The sequence below is a fragment of the Cryptomeria japonica genome, unplaced genomic scaffold, assembly GCF_030272615.1.
Source record: "Cryptomeria japonica unplaced genomic scaffold, Sugi_1.0 HiC_scaffold_88, whole genome shotgun sequence".
Classification (NCBI taxonomy): Eukaryota; Viridiplantae; Streptophyta; class Pinopsida; order Cupressales; family Cupressaceae; genus Cryptomeria; species Cryptomeria japonica.
In genome coordinates, this window is record NW_026728910.1 from 27,501 (window position 1) to 42,500 (window position 15,000).

Sequence of the window (15,000 nt, forward strand, 5' to 3'; positions counted from 1 at the left end):
GGGGCGGGAAGGCCCCAACGGCTAGACGGAAGAGGCTTCAGGGCCGCCTAGGAATGGTCCAAGCATCGGACACGCTTGGGGCGACTACCAGTGACAGCCCCCTATCCCGCGATGCGTCCGATACGAAGATGGTTCCAAGGCGGCCGAGGAGCCTCACCGCATAGCAATCGGGGTGCGAGGTGGGGGATGCGGCGAGATGGCCCCAACGGCTAGACGGAAGAGGCCACAGGGCCGCGTCGGAATAGTCCAAGCATCGGACGCGCTTGGGGCGACTACCAGTGACAACCCCTTATCCCGCGATGCGTCCGATACGAAGATAGTTCCAAGGCGGCCGAGGAGCCTCACCGCATAGCAATCGGGGTGCGAGGTGGGGGATGCGGCGAGATGGCCCCAACGGCTAGACGGAAGAGGCTGCAGGGCCGCCTCGGAATAGTCCAAGCATCGGACGCGCTTGGGGCCACTACCAGTGACAACCCCTTATCCCGCGATGCGTCCGATACGAAGATAGTTCCAAGGCGGCCGAAGAGCCTCACCGCATAGCAATCGGGGTGCGAGGTGGGGGATGCGGCGAGATGGCCCCAACGGCTAGACGGAAGAGGCCACAGGGCCGCCTCGGAATAGTCCAAGCATCGGACGCGCTTGGGGCGACTACCAGTGACAACCCCTTATCCCGCGATGCGTCCGATACGAAGATAGTTCCCAGGCGGCCGAGGAGCCTCACCGCATAGCAATCGGGGTGCGAGGCGAGGGATGCGGCGAGATGGCCCCAAAGGCTAGACGGAAGAGGCTGCAGGGCTGCCTCGGAATAGTCCAAGCATCGGACGCGCTTGGGGCGACTACCACTGCCAACCCCTTATCCCGCGATGCGTCCGATACACAGATAGTTCCGAGGCGGCCGAGGAGGTGGGGGATGCAGCGAGATGGCCCCAACGGCTAGACGGAAGAGGCTGCAGGGCCGCCTCGGAATAGTCCAAGCATCGGACGCGCTTGGGGCGACTACCAGTGACAACCCCTTATCCCGCGATGCGTCCGATACACAGATAGTTCCGAGGCGGCCAAGGAGCCTCACCGCATAGCAATCGTGGTGCGAGGTGGGGGATGCGGCGAGATGGCCCCAACGGCTAGACGGAAGAGGCTGCAGGGCCGCCTCGGAATGGTCCAAGCATCGGATGCGCTTGGGGCGACTACCACTGCCAACCCCTTATCCCGCGATGCGTCCGATACACAGATAGTTCCAAGGCGGCCGAGGAGCCTCACAGCATAGCAATCAGGGTGCGAGGCGAGGGATGCGGCGAGAAAGCCCCAACGGCTAGAGGGAAGAGGCTTCAGGTCCGCCTCGGAATGGTCCAAGCATCGGACGCGCTTGGGGCGACTACCAGTGACAACCCCTTATCCCGCGACGCGTCCGATACACAGATAGTTCCAAGGCGGCCGAGGAGCCTCACCGCATAGCAATCGGGGTGCGAGGCGAGGGATGCGGCGAGAAGGACCCAACGGCTACACGGAAGAGGCTTCGGGGCCGCCTCGGAATGGTCCAAGCATCGGACGCGCTTGGGGCGACTACCAGTGACAACCCCTTATCCCGCGACGCGTCCGATACACAGATAGTTCCAAGGCGGCCGAGGAGCCTCACCGCATAGCAATCGGGGTGCGAGGCGAGGGATGCGGCGAGAAGGACCCAACGGCTAGACGGAAGAGGCTTCGGGGCCGCCTCGGAATGGTCCAAGCATCGGACGCGCTTGGGGCGACTACCAGTGACAACCCCTTATCCCGCGACGCGTCCGATACACAGATAGTTCCAAGGCGGCCGAGGAGCCTCACCGCATAGCAATCGGGGTGCGAGGCGAGGGATGCGGCGAGAAGGACCCAACGGCTAGACGGAAGAGGCTTCGGGTCCGCCTCGGAATGGTCCAAGCATCGGACGCGCTTGGGGCGACTACCAGTGACAACCCCTTATCCCGCGACGCGTCCGATACACAGATAGTTCCAAGGCGGCCGAGGAGCCTCACCGCATAGCAATCGGGGTGCGAGGCGAGGGATGCGGCGAGAAGGACCCAACGGCTAGACGGAAGAGGCTTCGGGTCCGCCTCGGAATGGTCCAAGCATCGGACGCGCTTGGGGCGACTACCAGTGACAACCCCTTATCCCGCGACGCGTCCGATACACAGATAGTTCCAAGGCGGCCGAGGAGCCTCACCGCATAGCAATCGGGGTGCGAGGCGAGGGATGCGGCGAGAAGGACCCAACGGCTAGACGGAAGAGGCTTCGGGTCCGCCTCGGAATGGTCCAAGCATCGGACGCGCTTGGGGCGACTACCAGTGACAACCCCTTATCCCGCGACGCGTCCGATACACAGATAGTTCCGAGGCGGCCGAGGAGCCTCACCGCATAGCAATCGGGGTGCGAGGCGAAGGATGCGGCGAGAAGGACCCAACGGCTAGACGGAAGAGGCTTCGGGTCCGCCTCGGAATGGTCCAAGCATCGGACGCGCTTGGGGCGACTACCAGTGACAACCCCTTATCCCGCGACGCGTCCGATACACAGATAGTTCCAAGGCGGCCGAGGAGCCTCACCGCATAGCAATCGGGGTGCGAGGCGAGGGATGCGGCGAGAAGGACCCAACGGCTAGACGGAAGAGGCTTCAGGGCCGCCTCGGAATGGTCCAAGCATCGAACGCGCTTGGGGCGACTACCAGTGACAACCCCTTATCCCGCGACGCGTCCGATACACAGATAGTTCCGAGGCGGCCGAGGAGCCTCACCGCATAGCAATCGGGGTGCGAGGCGAGGGATGCGGCGAGAAGGACCCAACGGCTAGACGGAAGAGGCTTCAGGGCCGCCTCGGAATGGTCCAAGCATCGGACGCGCTTGGGGCGACTACCAGTGACAACCCCTTATCCCGCGACGCGTCCGATACACAGATAGTTCCGAGGCGGCCGAGGAGCCTCAACGCATAGCAATCGGGGTGCGAGGCGAGGGATGCGGCGAGAAGGACCCAACGGCTAGACGGAAGAGGCTTCAGGGCCGCCTCGGAATGGTCCAAGCATCGGACGCGCTTGGGGCGACTACCAATGACAACCCCTTATCCCGCGACGCGTCCGATACACAGATAGTTCCGAGGCGGCCGAGGAGCCTCACCGCATAGCAATCGGGGTGCGAGGCGAGGGATGCGGCGAGAAGGACCCAACGGCTAGACGGAAGAGGCTTCAGGGCCGCCTCGAAATGGTCCAAGCATCGGACGCGCTTGGGGCGACTACCAGTGACAACCCCTTATCCCGCGACGCGTCCGATACACAGATAGTTCCGAGGCGGCCGAGGAGCCTCACCGCATAGCAATCGGGGTGCGAGGCGAGGGATGCGGCGAGAAGGACCCAACGGCTAGACGGAAGAGGCTTCAGGGCCGCCTCGGAATGGTCCAAGCATCGGACGCGCTTGGGGCGACTACCGTTGCCAACCCCTTATCCCGCGATGCGTCTGATACACAGATAGTTCCGAGGCGGCCGAGGAGCCTCACCGCATAGCAATCGGGTTGCGAGGCAGATTATTGGGAAGGGAACCCCCTGGGATGCGGCTCAAGCAGTGCCCAAAGGGACTGGAATGCGGAATCACATCGAGAGACCCAAATGCTATACGAGGGCTCAAATCGAATTATCGATTTGGCCACGACATGGACGCATCGGAACGACTACCTTTGCCGAACCACTCGCAATTGCATCCATACCGAAACCAATAGACATTTCCGTTAGAGCCCTCGCATAGCATTCGGGAATCTCGCATGCCCCTCTAAATCGACCAATGCTGGCGCTCAATGAAAATCCGAGCGCTACCACCGTTCGAGCGCCAGCATTGGTCGAGTTAGAGGGGCACGGGGGAGAATGCTCCAGTCAACACCTCCCCTATATAAGTTATTTGTCCGATTCTCGCACAACCGTAGTCTGCCTCGTCGAATCAAACAACGGTCCCAGATTCCGACTTCCGTTCCGTAGAGACCCAAAAGCTAGATGGAGGCTCGCAAGAAAGAGAGTCGGCGCATAGCAATCGGGTTTCTCGAACGTTTAGGGACCGAGCTCACTTGCGGATAGGGCAAAATCCGCCAAGCAACCCAAAAGCTAGACGGGGGCTCGAATCGAATCGCCTAGGCGGCCACAACAACGACGTGTTGGATCGACTACCAGTGCCAAACCATTCAGCAAGACTAGTCTGTGTCGAGGCCGGATAGAGATTCTCAGAGAGCGCCCGCATAGCATTTAGGAGACCTGCCGCGTCCCTCACACTCGACAAATGGTGGTGCACGTTTATAAATCCGAGCGATCCCAACCCTTTCAAGCACCAACATCGGTCGAGATAGAGGGGCACGGAGGGGGCTGCGTGAGACAACACAGTCCCCTATATAAGTTATTTGTCCGATTCTCACACATCCGAAGAATGGTCATCAAATCGGACAACAGCCCAAACTTCCGACTTCCGTCCCAGAAAGCCCAAGAGCTATCTAAAACGTTCATGGCCGGAACTCGATCGCGGCTATACCAGTCCGCCAAGCAACCCAAAAGCTAGACTGGAGCTCTAGTCGAATCACCTCTGTGGCCATTGCAAGGACGTGTTGGAGCGACTACCATTGCCGAACCATTCCGCAGGTCGAGTCCATACCAAGGCCGCATAGAGATTCACGATGAGCTCCTGCATAGCAATCAGGAGACTTGCCGTGTCCATCACAATCGATAAATCCTGGTGCAAGATTTTTGCATCCGAGCGCTCCAACCAGTCGAGCACCAGCATCAATCGACATAAACGGGCACGGGGGGAGGATGCTCGAGAACACTACCTCCCCTATATAAGTTATTTGTCCGATTCTCAAGCAGCCGAAGTCTGGTCATCGAATCGGGTCAAAGACCACAACTTCCGACTTTACCCACAATGCAAGTCATCGAATCGAACATCGGCCCCCGAGTCGGACTCCATGCGTATGTCAGGTCATCGGACCCAAATTCCGCCTTCCTGCGCATGGCGGGCCATCAATATCAACTCGGTCATCGGACCCAAACTCCGCCTTTTTGCGTATGGCACGCCTTCAAATCGGTCATCGGACCCAAATTCCGCCTTCCTGTGCATGGCGGGCCATCAACATCAACTAGGTCATCGGACCCAAATTCCGCCTTTCTGCGCATGGCACGCCATCAACTCGGTCATCGGACCCAAATTCCGCCTTCCTGCGCATGGCAGGTCATCGGACACAAATTCAGACCTCGCCAATATGCCTACGTATCGAATCGGTCATCGGACCCAACTTCCGACTTCATCCATACTGTAGGGTCTTTGAGGTTGGCGCGGTGCGCTCAACCCAGGGAGTCGACCCATCGAAGCATACACCTCCCCTATATAAGCTATTTGTCCGATTCCCACACCTGTGTAGTTTGCACCTCTGACCAGGACATCGACCCCAACTTCCGAACTCGACTGCAACGACGGCACCAGCGCCTTGGTGCGCACCTTGCGACGCACAGTCCCAACATTCGCCTTCCTGCACATGGCAGGTCATCGGACCCAAATTCCGACCTCGCGAGTATGCCTACATATCGAATCGGTCATCGGACCCAACTTCCGACTTCATCCATACCGTAGGGTCTTTGAGGTTGGCGCGGTGCGCTCAACCCGGGGAGTCGACCCAACGAAGCATACACCTCCCCTATATAAGCTATTTGTCCGATTCCCACACCTGTGTAGTTTGCACCTCCGATCAAGACATCGACCCCAACTTCCGAACTCGCCTCCAACGACCGAACCAGCGCCTTGGTGCGCACCTTGCAACGCACAGTGCCAACATTCGCCTTCCTGCACGTGGCAGGTCATCGGACCCAAATTCCGACCTCGCGAGTATGCCTACATATCGAATCGGTCATCGGACCCAACTTCCGACTTCATCCATACCGTAGGGTCTTTGAGGTTGGCGCGGTGCGCTCAACCCGGGGAGTCGACCCAACGAAGCATACACCTCCCCTATATAAGCTATTTGTCCGATTCCCACACCTGTGTAGCTTGCACCTCCGATCAGGACATCGACCCCAACTTCCGAACTCGACTAAAAAGACCGCACCAGCGCCTTGGTGTGCACCTTGCAACGCACAGTGTCAACATTCGCCTTCCTGCACATGGCAGGTCATCGGACCCAAATTCCGACCTCATGAGCATACCTACTAATCGAATCGGTCATCGGACCCAACTTCCGACTTCATCCATACCGTAGGGTCTTTGAGGTTGGCGCGGTGCGCTCAACCTGGGGAGTCGACCCATCGAAGCATACACCTCCCCTATATAAGCTATTTGTCCGATTCCGACACCTGTGTAGTTTGCACCTCCGCTCAGGACATCGACCCCAACTTCCGAACTCGCCTGCAACGACCGAACCAGCGCCTTGGTGCGCACCAAAAGTGCGCACTTTTGGAGGGCACTTTTCTGCGCTCCAAAGGTGCGCACTTTTGGAGGGCACTTTTTGGAGGGCACTTTTCTGCGCTCCAAAGGTGCGCACTTTTGGAGGGCACTTTTTGGAGGGCACTTTTCTGCGCTCCAAAGGTGCGCACTTTTGGAGGGCACTTTTTGGAGGGCACTTTTCTGCGCTCCAAAGGTGCGCACTTTTGGAGGGCACTTTTTGGAGGGCACTTTTCTGCGCTCCAAAGGTGCGCACTTTTGGAGGGCACTTTTTGGAGGGCACTTTTCTGCGCTCCAAAGGTGCGCACTTTTGGAGGGCACTTTTTGGAGGGCACTTTTCTGCGCTCCAAAGGTGCGCACTTTTGGAGGGCACTTTTTGGAGGGCACTTTTCTGCGCTCCAAAGGTGCGCACTTTTGGAGGGCACTTTTTGGAGGGCACTTTTCTGCGCTCCAAAGGTGCGCACTTTTGGAGGGCACTTTTTGGAGGGCACTTTTCTGCGCTCCAAAGGTGCGCACTTTTGGAGGGCACTTTTTGGAGGGCACTTTTCTGCGCTCCAAAGGTGCGCACTTTTGGAGGGCACTTTTGTGCACTCCAAAGGTGCGCACTTTTGGAGGGCACTTTTCCTGTGCTCCAAAGGTGCACACCTAGGTGAGCACCTTCGACCACACCTTGTAGCACACCAAACTCTGACTTTCGACTTCATCCGCAATGCAGGGTCTTTGAGGTTGGCGCAATGCGCACAACCAGGGGAGTCGACCCATCAAACCCAACACCTCCCCTATATAAGCTATTTGTCTGATTCTCATACATGCGTAGCCTGCAGGAGCAATTAGGACATCGACCCCAACTTTCGGCTTCTAAACGAAAACAAGGTCTTTGAGGTTGGTGTAATGCGAACAACTAGGGGAGTCAACCCATCAAACCCAACACCTCCCCTATATAAGCTATTTGTCTGATTCTCATACATGTGTAGTCTACAGGAGCAATTAGGACATCGACCCCAACTTTTGACTTCTTAACGAAAACAAGGTCTTTGAGGTTGACGTAATGCGCACAACCAGGGGAGTCGACCCATCAAACCCAACACCTCCCCTATATAAGCTATTTGTCCGATTCTCATACATGTGTAGCCTGCAGGAGCCATTAGGACATTGACCCCAACTTTTGACTTCTTAACGAAAACAAGGTCTTTGAGGTTGGCGTAATGCGCACAACCAAGGGAGTTGACCCATCAAACCCAACACCTCCCCTATATAAGCTATTTGTCTGATTCTCATACATGTGTAGCCTGCAACAACGATTAGGACATCCACCCCAACTTCTGAATTCGTCTGCGTTGACCGCACCAAAGGTGCACGCCTTGGTGCTCACCAAAATCCGACTTCCGACTTCTTCTGCTATGCGGGGTCTTTGAGGTTGGCGCAGTGCGCACAACCAGGGGAGTCAACCCACCGAATGCAACACCTCCCCTATATAAGCTATTTGTCTGATTCTCATACATGCGTAGACTGCAGCAATGATTAGGACATCCACCCCAACTTTTGACTTCTTAAACAAGACAGGGTCTTTGAAGTTGGTGCAGTGCACACAACCAGGGGAGTCGACCCATCAAACGCAACACCTCCCCTATATAAAGCTATTTGTCCGATTCTCATACGTGTAGTCTGCAGCAGCGATTAGGACATCGACCCCAACTTCCGAATTCGTTTGCATTGACCGCACCAAAGGTGCACGCCTTGGTGTGCACCCTGGAGTGCACTTTGGTGCTCACCTCGGTGCACACTTTGGTGTGCACCTCGGTGTGCACCAAAGGTGCGCACCTTGGAGCGCACCAAAGGTGTACACTTTGGAGCGCACCACATAGGGTCTTTGAGAGGTTGGCGCAGTGCGCACACCAAGGTGGGTGTTGAGGTGCGTGCCGAGGTGGGTGGGTGCTAGGGTGCGCTCCATGGTGGGTGCCAGGGTGGGTGCGTGCTAGGGTGGATTCCAAAGAGGGTCATAGGGTGGGTGCCAAGGTGGGTTGGTGATATAGTGGGTTCAAAGGTGGGTACTAGGGTGGGTTCCAAGGTGGGTCACAAGTTGGGTGCCAGGATGCGTGGGTGTTAGGTTGGGTGCCAAGGTGGGCTCCTGCGTGGGTGGGTGCTAGGGTGGGTTTCAAGGTGGACGCGAGGGCGGGTGCCAAGGTGGGTAACAAGTTGGGTGTTAGGATGGGTGAGTGCTAGAGTGGGTGCCAAGGTGGGTGGGTGCTAAGGTGGATGCCAAGGTGGTTCACAGGGTGGGTGGGTTCTAGGGTGAGTTCCAAGGTGGGTCACAGGTTCAGTGCTAGGGTGGGTGTCAAGGCGGGTGTCGAGGTGCCTGGGTGCTAGGGTGTGGATGCCAATGTGGGTCATAGGGTGGGTACTAGGGTGGGCTGCAATGTGGGTGCCAAGGTGGGTAACATGCTCGGTGGGTTCTAAATTGGGTGCCAGGGTGGGTGTGCACCCACCTTGCCCGAGGTGGGTGCCAAGGTGCCAGTGTGGGTGGGTGCTAAGGTGGATGCCAAGGTGGGTGAGAAGGTGGGTGATAGGTTGAGTGGTAGGATGGGTGGGTGCCAAGATGGGTCACAGGGTGGGTGCAAGGGTGGGTAGGTGCTAGGGTTGGTGTCAGGGTGGGTGGGTGCTAGGTTGGGTTCCAAGGTGGGTGCGAGGGTGAGTGTCAAGGTGGGTCACAGGTTAGGTGCTAGGATGGGTGAGTGCTAGGGTGCAAAGGTGCCAGGGTGGGTGCTAGGATGGGTCGATGCTAGGGTGAGTGGCAAGGTGGGTCCACAAGTGTCAAGGTGGGTGCCGAGGTGGGTGCCAAGTCGGCGACTGCTATGGTGGATGCCAAGGTGGGTCACGGGGTGGGTGCCAAGTTGCTAGGTTGGGTTCCAAGGTGGGTGCCAACGTGGGTGCTAGGGTGCGTGGGTTAAAGGGTGTGTCACAACGTGGGTGCCAGGATGGGTGCGCACCCACACTGGCCAAGACGGGTGCGGGTGCAAGGTTGGGTTCCAAGCCCGGTCACAGGCTGGGTGCTAGGATGGGTGGGTGCCAAGGTGGGCACCAGGGTGGGTGCACCCACCCTGGCCAAGGTGGGTCACGGGGTGGGTCCTAGGGTGGGTAACGGGGTGGGTACTAAGGTGCGTGCCAAGGTGGGTCATAGGGTGGGTGCCAAGGTGGGCACCAGGGTGGGTGTGCACCAACCCTAGCCAGGGTAGGTCACGGGGTGGTTGTCGGGGTGGGCGTCAAGGAGCCAAGGTGGGTGGCAAGTAGCCAAGTTGCGTGCCAAGGTGGGTGTCGGGGTGGGTGCCAAGGATCCAAGGTGGGTGCCAAGGAACCAAGGTGGGTGTCTGGGTGGGTGCCGAGGTGGGAGCCAGGGTGGGTCCCAAGGTGAGTGCAAAGGTGGGTGCCAGGGTCAAGGTGAGTGCCAATGTGGGTTCCAAGGTGCCAGGGTCAGGGTGAGTGCCAATGTGGGTTCAAAGGTGCTAAGTTGGGTGCGAGGTTGGGTGCGAGGGTGGGTGGGTGCCAAGGTGTGCTAGGTGGAAGCCCGGGTGGGTCGGCATCCCATGGGTGTCGAGTTGGGTGCCTGATGGGTGCTTCTTGTCAAGTTTTAGTCGTCGGGACTCATTTCGAGCCTTAGAGGTCGTTTCTTGTCCGGTTGCCCTGTCTTCGACCTGGGAACCCAATTTTGGTCCTCGGGTCCCATTTTTTTTTGTCTCGCATCCCACTTTTGGCCTGTGGCCTTTTCGGGGTCGATTCTCGTTTTGGGCATCAGAGCATGTTTCTTCTCCTAAAACCCAATATTTGTTTATTAAGTCTCGGAACACATTTTTGTTCTCGTGGACCCATCATGGGTCTTGGAACGCATTTGTGGTCCTTGGGTCCCATTTTGCATCCCGAAACTTGTGTTTTGGTGCTTGATCCCTATTTTGGGTGCCCACCTTGCACCAAGTGCGCACCCGGGGCAAACCGAGCGCCTTGGTGCACCGGGGCAAGATCGAGCGTGCACCCGAGGCGCCCCGAACATGCACCAAGGTGCACTCGGCCCACATGTGAGCGCAGGTCGTTGCGCCCGAGGTGGTGTGTGGGCACCGCGTTGCAGACGGGACACTGCACGCACACGACGCCCCCTCCAGGTGCACGCACGTAGGCCGGGCCGGGTGCACACCCGACGCCCTAGCAAGGTGCGCGCACCCGGGCAGGGCTCACACTTGGCGAACGGGGCGCACTTCGCGAGGGAGGGTGTGCACCTCGACGGGGGTGGGTGGCCGGGGTGGATTCGCACGTGGGTCGCGGTTTGCTAAGTACACACTGCGACAAGCTCATAACGGGTGCGATCATACCAGCGTTAGTGCACCGGATCCCATCAGAACTCCGCAGTTAAGCGCGCTTGGGCCGGAGTAGTACTGGGATGGGTGACCTCCCGGGAAGTCCCGGTGTTGCACCCTTTTTTAGTTTTTCGCCGGGCGTCGCAATGCTATTTGAATAAACCTTTTGCCCGTTTGCGTTCTCGTCGGGGCCGGGCCGGGCCGGGGTGCGCTGCCCGCACTACCGCGCGCGCGGGGGCGACACCGAGCGCGCACCCGAGGCGCCCCGAGCACACAGGCCACGGTGCAACCCGGGCGTTGTGCGCGCACCCCGGTGCGCCCGAGGTGCTGCGCGCGCACCCAGGTGAAATCGGTGTGCACCTCGGCCAGTGCGCGCTCGGTCGAGTCGCGCACGTTGGCCAAGGTGCACGGTGATGTTTCTTACTCTAAGGTTCCGCACCAGACGCCCGGGACAGGTGAGCGAAGCTGGGCGGGGCCGGGTGCGCGGCCGGGGCAGGTGCACGCAGCTGGAGAGAGCTTTGGAGCACACTTCGGAGCGCACCAATGATGCGCTCCATTCAAAAGTTTCCTGAAAAGGCAAAAAAAGTTGAGATTATAGAATTTCCCACTTGAGAGATTGTAAAAAAAAAAAATTTAAAATGAAGGAAACGCGGGTGCCAAGGTGTGCGCAGCCCAGCCAAGGTGTGCGCACCAAGGCGCCCACCCTGGCGAAGGTGCACGCAAGGTGCGCACCCGAGGCAAACCGGACAATTAACCCAACTTTCGACTTCGCGCGCACCTTGGAGCGCACTTCGGAGCGCTCCTTGGTGCGCACCAATCTTGGGCACCTCGGAGTGCACCATGGCGCCCACCAAGGTGCGCACCCGGGGCAAACCGAGCTCCGACTTCGTGCGCACCTTGGAGCGCACGAAAGGTGCGCACCATGGCGCCCACCAAGGTGCGCAGCCCAGCCAAGGCGTGCGCATCAAGGTGCGCACCCTGGCGAAGGTGCGCACCCGGGGCAAACCGAGCTCCGACTTCGTGCGCACCTTGGAGCGCACAAAAGGTGCGCAACCCAGCCAAGGTGTGCGCACCCCGGTCAAACCGAGCTCCGAATCGTGCGCACCAGAGGTGCACGCCATCGTGCGCACCTTGGAGCACACTTCGGAGCCCTCCTTGGTGCGCGCCGATGTTGCGCACCTCGGAGCGCACCCGGGGAAAACAATGCAATTAACCCGACTTTCGACTTCGTGGGCACCTCGGAGCGCTCTCGGGTTCGCACCTCGGAGCACACCGAGGTGCGCACCTTTGATGCGCTGCCTTCACCAATTTCCAGAAAAGGCAAGAAAACATTGAGAAGGTGTGCGCACCGAGGTGCCCACCCTGGCGAAGGTGCACGCGAGGTGCGCACCCGGGGCAAACCGGGCTCCGACTTCGTGCACGCCGCACCTTGGAGCACACTTCGGAGCGCTCCTTGGTGCGCACCAGGGCGCGCAACCCAGCCGAGGTGCCCACCCCGGCGAAGGTGCACGCGAGGTGCGCACCCGGGGCAAACCGGGCTCCGACTTCGTGCACGCCATGGTGCCCACCGCGGCGAAGGTGCACGCGAGGTGCGCACCCGGGGCAAACCGGGCTCCGACTTCGTGCACGCCGCACCTTGGAGCACACTTCGGAGCGCTCCTTGGTGCGCACCATGGTGCCCACCAGGGCGCGCAACCCCGCCGAAGGTGCACGCGAGGTGCGCACCCGGGGCAAACCGGGCTCCGACTTCGTGCACGCCGCACCTTGGAGCACACTTCGGAGCGCTCCTTGGTGCGCACCATGGTGCCCACCAGGGCGCGCAACCCCGCCGAAGGTGCACGCGAGGTGCGCACCCGGGGCAAACCGGGCTCCGACTTCGTGCACGCCATGGTGCGCACCGCGGCGAAGGTGCGCACCCGGGGCAAACCGGGCTCCGACTTCGTGCACGCCGCACCTTGGAGCACACTTCGGAGCGCTCCTTGGTGCGCACCAGGGCGCGCAACCCAGCCGAGGTGCCCACCCCGGCGAAGGTGCACGCGAGGTGCGTACCCGGGGCAAACCGGGCTCCGACTTCGTGCACGCCGCACCTTGGAGCACACTTCGGAGCGCTCCTTGGTGCGCACCATGGTGCCCACCAGGCCGCGCAACCCAGCCAAGGTGTGCGCACCAAGGTGCACGCGAGGTGCGCACCCGGGGCAAACCGGGGTCCGACTTCGTGCACGCCGCACCTTGGAGCACACATCGGGGCGCTCCCGGGTTCGCACCGGCGTTGCGCACCGTGGTGGGCACCTCGGAGCACACCAAGGTGGGCAGCGAGGTGCGCACCTTTGATGCGATGCCTTCACTAATTTCCATAAAAGGCAAAAAAAAAACGAGATTTTAAAATTTCCGTTTTGAAAGATAGTGAGAAAAAGGGAATGCTGGTGCCATCTTGAGCCCGCCCTGGTGCGCAGCCCAGCCAAGGTGTGCGCACCAAGGTGCCCACCCTGGCGAAGGTGCGCGCCCGGGCAATTAACCCAACTTCCAACTTCGCGCGCGCCAGGGTGGGAGCGCACCCAACAACCGGGCCTGGGAAGAGCCAATGCGAGAAACCCCACCAAACGCTCTGACAAAAAAAGAGGGGGCGCTCCAGTAACCCCGCTTCGGAGCGCACCCTGGGCAAACCCAGCCAAGGTGCCCACCCCGGCCAAGGTGCAGGCGAGGTGCGCACCCGGGGCAAACCGGGCTCCGACAACGTGCACGCCGCACCTTGGAGCACACTTCGTAGCGCTCCCGGGTGCGCACCTCAGAGCACACCAAGGTGGGCAGCGAGGTGCGCACCTTTGATGCGCTGCCTTCACTAATTTCCAGAAAAGGCAAAAAAAAAAGGAGATTTTAAAATTTCCGTTTTGAAAGATAGTGAAAAAAACGGAACGCGCGTGCCATCTTGAGCCCGCCCTGGTGCGCAGCCCAGGTAAGGTGCCCACCCTGGCAAAGGTGCGCACCCGGGCAATTAACCCTACTTCCGACTTCGTGCGCGCCAGGGTGGCAACCGGGCCTCGGAAGAGCCAATGCGAGAAACCCCACCAAACGCTCCGACAAAAAAAGAGGCGGCGCTCCAATAACCCCGCTTCGGAGCGCAGCCGGGGCAAACCCAGCCAAGGTGCCCACCCCGACGAAGGTGCACGCGAGGTGCGCACCCGGGGCAAACCGGGCTCCGACAACGTGCATGCAGCACCTTGGAGCACACTTCGAAGCACTCCCGGGTGCCCACCGGCGTTGCGCACCGTGGTGGGCAGCGAGGTGCGCACCTTTGATGCGCTGCCTTCACTAATTTCCAGAAAAAGGCAAAAAAAAATGAGATTTTAAAATTTCCGTTTTGAAAGATAGTGAAAAAAAAGGAACGCGGGTGCCATCTTGAGCCCGCCCTGGTGCGCAGCCCAGGCAAGGCATGCGCACCAAGGTGCCCACCCGAGGTGCACACCCGGGGCAAACCGGGCTCCGACTTCGTGCAGGCCGCACCTTGGAGCACACTTCGGAGCGCTCCTTGGTGCGCACCATGGTGCCCACCAGGGCGCGCAACCCAGCCAAGGTCTGCACACCAAGGTGCCCACCCCGGCGAAGGTGCACGCGAGGTGCGCACCCGGGGCAAACCGGGCTCCGACTTCGTGCACGCCATGGTGCCCACCGCGGCGAAGGTGCACGCGAGGTGCGCACCCGGGGCAAACCGGGCTCCGACTTCGTGCACGCCGCACCTTGGAGCACACTTCGGAGCGCTCCTTGGTGCGCACCATGGTGCCCACCAGGGCGCGCAACCCAGCCAAGGTGTGCGCACCAAGGTGCACGCGAGGTGCGCACCCGGGGCAAACCGGGGTCCGACTTCGTGCACGCCGCACCTTGGAGCACACATCGGAGCGCTCCCAGGTTCGCACCAGCGTTGCGCACCTTTGATGCGCTGCCTTCACTAATTTCCAGAAAAGGCAAAAAAAAACGAGATTTTAAAATTTCCGTTCTGAAAGATAGTGAAAAAAACGGAACGCGGGTGCCATCTTGAGCCCTTCCTGGTGCGCAGCCCAGGCAAGTTGTGCGCACCAAGGTGCCCACCCTGGCGGAGGTGCGCGCCCGGGGCAATCCGGGCTCCGACTTCGTGCACTGCATGGTGCCCACCAAGGCGCGCAACCCAGCCAAGGTGCCCACCGCAGCGAAGGTGCACGCGAGGTGCGCACCCGAGGTGCACACCCGGGGCAAACCGGGCT

The 15,000-nt window shown here is 60.0% G+C and overlaps 1 non-coding gene across 1 annotated transcript; it reads left to right on the forward strand.

The window, feature by feature from the left end:
• The first annotated feature begins 10,766 nt into the window (after window positions 1–10,766).
• Window positions 10,767–10,885, forward strand: LOC131864538 (5S ribosomal RNA). The gene has a single exon (XR_009363305.1). It is a non-coding gene; the product is annotated as a 5S ribosomal RNA (ribosomal RNA).
• Window positions 10,886–15,000: the final 4,115 nt, after the last annotated feature.